The 4259-nt window shown below is 43.1% G+C and overlaps 1 non-coding gene across 1 annotated transcript; it reads left to right on the top strand.

Annotated features, from left to right (window-relative positions):
- Positions 1-3537: 3537 nt before the first annotated feature.
- On the top strand, positions 3538-3641 carry LOC114115987 (U6 spliceosomal RNA). The gene has a single exon (XR_003590086.1). It is a non-coding gene; the product is annotated as a U6 spliceosomal RNA (small nuclear RNA).
- The last annotated feature ends 618 nt before the right edge of the window (positions 3642-4259 follow it).

Below are 4259 nucleotides of genomic sequence, written 5' to 3'. Positions count from 1 at the left end.
GCAGATCTTGCTCTCATAAGAAGTTCGTTTGAAAGCTTCTGTCAAATAGCAAGCTCGGAGTACCAACAAAATTCTTTTGATCAAGAATAAAAAAGAAAATAAACCTGCTTATGGAATAAAAAACAGTTGCCCTCCTTGGGATAATTTTTCCCTCCTGGTTTTGAGAATCTCATCCTAACAAGAAACCTTCTCGGTAAATCAAGCTGAAGTCCAGAAATGAGGGCCCTGGACTCTGGTCCTAGCTGTGTCACAGAGTTATTCTGGGTCAAAATGTGTTCATACTCATTCCATGCGGGAGCCCCAGCTTTCTAAGGGGTGAACAGCAAGACACTGACTTCAAATCTCTTCCTTTGTCAACCCTTCCTCCCCATGTGTCCTAAATATGTCCCTAGTCCCTTAAAAGCCCTGTACTTGCCACAGTCAGTTGGTAAGATTCCATCCCATACACTCAACCGGTGTTTTGACTAACAGAATACTTGCTAGAAGCCTCTGTGAAAAGCCGAGGTGTCCTTGGTACCACAGCCACTATGTAACTGAGTCTCCTCATTTCTCACTGGAGAACAGAAACACTTACAACCTTAATAAGTATATTGGTGGTCACATCGACCACGTGCACACACTGTGCTTAGCTCTTTTCTGACAAGGTCATATGATTTCCCTGCCAGTCTATGAAGCAGGTATGACTCATCCCATTTTGCAGAAAAAGAGTCTGTGGTTCAGAGAGGTACCCTGATATGGTAGAACCAGCATACAAGCTCACATAAAGCTGGCGTGAAAGATTGTGCTCTTGACTACCAGGCTTCAATGCCTCTCATCCTGAACATAGCTAGTGGGAATCAATAACCTCTAATAAGCTTTTTAGAAAACAGTAGAAAATTTTTATTTCAGTCAAAATAATTATCAATTATTGGGCTTTTTATAGACACTGGGCACAGTGAGGAGCTTTGTGTAAATCTCTTATAACATTCCTGCAAGGTAGCTAATGTGTCCCCGTTTGATATATCGCTGGCTTGACAGACGTGCAAGACAAGGCAAAACCCTGAGCTTGATCCCAGAGTAAGAGGACCTTGGCAGCATAGCTGGACTACATACAGTATGAATCTGGCAGCATTCAAACAACTTATTGCTGCATCGCTGTTATTCATTATTATCAGAGATAATAACTGGCATTCATGGAGATGAACGCCACGTTTTAGGGTTCCCTTCCTGGTGGGTTTGCGTTCCTGCTTTGGGGACGTCAGCATTCCAAAAATGTGATTCCTGTGGTTTCCCAGACTGCCGGGGCTCCACACGGATGTGTGTGCATGTGTGGGTGCCTGTGTGTTTGCACACACCCGCTATGTGTGTCTGTCACACTGCAGGGAGCTTTTCCTCATTTAAACAGCCAATTAAAACCCACTTTGGCACTTAACGCATGTCACTGCTGCTCGGCACCCAGCTGCCTTCCCAGCAGGCCTTTAATTTGATAAAGAGCTTCTAATAACGACTAGCAGAGGCCCAGTAAGTTCATTAAACCTTGTCCTTTATTTTGCTTCCAAGGTGTGCCCTCCTTGTAAAAGGCCCAGGGTCTGTGTTTTTGCAAATGACTTTAGACAATGTTCCATGCTCCAATGAGAAAAGTATGTCTGTCATGTCTTGGCAAGTTACACTTAAAGTCTCAATTTCAGCATCATGTCAGGCTTTCACGGAGGCCAGAAGCAGATGGAAAAAACCTCTGCACCCAGTTGTATGGGAGCCAGAGTTTGCAATGGAAGATGCGTTTCCTCTGAGAGTATAACGCTGAAAGACGACCTGGCTGTCGTATCGAACTCCATTTATCCCGTTTCTTTAAAGTAATCTGAGAGCCCAGATGGGTTGTATAAACAGAAGAGGAGGTTCCTGGGAGTTCACTAGCTTAATGAAGCCCGTATGTTTGACTCATGTAATAAGTATTTAATCATGTTGATGAAATTCATTTAAACCTCAGCCACACAAGCTGGTGTCGGAGCCCTAGTAATGTCCTACATCACTTGCGCTAGCCGTGCTGGAGCAAGATATGTGAGACAGAAAGTTGGTGACATTTCGTATGGTAAATGGGCTTTGGAGGGTAGTGCAGGGGAGAGAGAATGAGCTGTGAGATGCTGACTTGGAGCTCCAATGCCTCCGAGTCCCTGAAGTTCTGCTCTGCAGTCACCCCTGGTGCGGTGCTACAGGCTGAGTAATAACTCAGGTGCCTTCTCTGCTGAGTTTCCGAGTGGTCAGTACAGAGACGATACATCAGTTAGGAAGCTTTCTACTGCTAGTAACAGAAATCGCAGCCCACAGAGATTCAACAACCTGGAATATTTTGGAATGCACAGAGCTAGAAGTCCTGAAACACAGTGCTTTCAGCAGCTTCATCACATCACCAAGGACATGAGTCCCTTCCCTGTCTCTGTTCTAAAATCCACGATGTATGAGTTGTCCTCAGGCCAGCTGTCTTCATGAGCACAAGATGCCTGTCAGTACTAACTGCAGTGGAATATGAATTACTGCAGTGAAATAAGAGAAGCAACCCCTTCCTTTATTGATAAAGAAAACTTTTCTTAAAGCACTCAGCCCTGCCCTGGAATATTTTTTGGTCACAAGCCAATTACTACAGAGAGATGGGATCACCATGATTGACTTTGACCCGTGGTCCCTGGGTGGCCACAGGGCAGCTCCTATCAGCTCAAAAGAGCTGACAGCACATGTCTCTCCCCACACCCTCCATTTGGTGATCTCCTGTTGGTAGCCTGAGACTGTCCGTGGTGGGCGTATTTACACCACAGGAATTGGCAAACATGATACAGGGTTTTTCTTTTCCCTAAAGAGCCATCTTGAAGATAAACATCTAGCAAAAGGGATAAACATTATTGCAAAAGGGTCCCTTTCCTTAAAGCTGAATGCCAGAACAAAACTGGGGTTCTTTTAGCTAGGAAGAAAAATAGGGAGGTGGACTCAGAACAAAAATCAATATGATCTGAGCAGGGCTGCGATGCTTGCTCATTCTCTTTGGAAAACACAGCACTGGGGGTCTGAGTAAGACCAAAAGAAATTCATAAATAGGAGAACCCAAGTGACTTTAAAAATATCCCAAAAGAACCTGCCTGGGTAGGAAACACTTGTTTTTGTCAGTTGACCTCATTTTCCTGCCAAAATTGAAAACTTCTCCACCAACGCTCTTGCTTTCCTTTTAGCTAAAATGGCTCCCTACACTTAATGTATTTCACAGTCACCTGGGCGAATCTGCTAAAACTGCAGGGGCCCGGGTGGTTTCCCTCACAGTCCGGTTCAGTGGGTCTATTGTGGGGACCAGGAAGCTGCACCTTTAACAGCATTCTCCTCCGCAGTGACTCCGACACAGGTTTTCCGAAATGCATTTCCATTAAAAAAAAAAAAAAAAAAAACAAACACCCCTTGATAATCTAACAAACTACGGTCCTTGAGCCTAGAAATGTTTTTGTAGTCTTAAGTGATTTTTAAAGTCAAAAGAATACTGTTTTGTGAATACTGTTCTGTGATGTTAAAATCATGTGAGTGCTCGCTTTGGCAGCACATACACTAAAATTGGAATGATACAGAGATTAGCATGGCCCCTGCACAAGGATGACATGCCAATTTATGAAACAGTCCATATTTTTACATATGTATACCTGTGACTGATTCATGTCGATGTGCGGCAGAGGCCAACACAATACTTAAAATAATTATCCCCCCAATAATATAAAAAAGAGGGGAAAATTCTGTTTGAAATAATAAAAAAATGATATGAAATTCAAATTTCAATGTCCACAGTAAAGGTTTACTGGAACATGGCCACACGTCTGTTGTCTGTGGCTGCCCTCACACTATAATGGCAAAGTTGAACAGTAATGGCAGAGACAACATGGCCCAAATAAAGCCTAAAATATCTACTCTCTGGCCCTTCAGAGAAAACAGTTTGCTAACTCTTGGTCTAATATGTTCCATTCAATGAAGAACCAATGCAATCGGAAAGACAATTCCCTAGTAGATGGGTTTCCAGATGATTAAAAGCTGGAGAACATCCAGATAGCCAGCACTTCTGTTCCCCAGAGCACTCCAACCGGTGGGGAGTCCCCTTACCCTGGTATATAATAATGACAATGATCATTATGACTTACATTATATAGAAAATTATGGTTTTCAAATCATATTGACGTGCAGTCTCCAACATCACATGGGAGGTATTATTACTATTATCTTTGTTTTACAAAGACATAAAGCAATAAAATCAAGAG

Source organism: Ovis aries, chromosome 7 (genome assembly GCF_016772045.2).
Source record: "Ovis aries strain OAR_USU_Benz2616 breed Rambouillet chromosome 7, ARS-UI_Ramb_v3.0, whole genome shotgun sequence".
Taxonomy (NCBI): Eukaryota; Metazoa; Chordata; class Mammalia; order Artiodactyla; family Bovidae; genus Ovis; species Ovis aries.
This window is presented reverse-complemented; position numbering and strand designations above follow the sequence as displayed.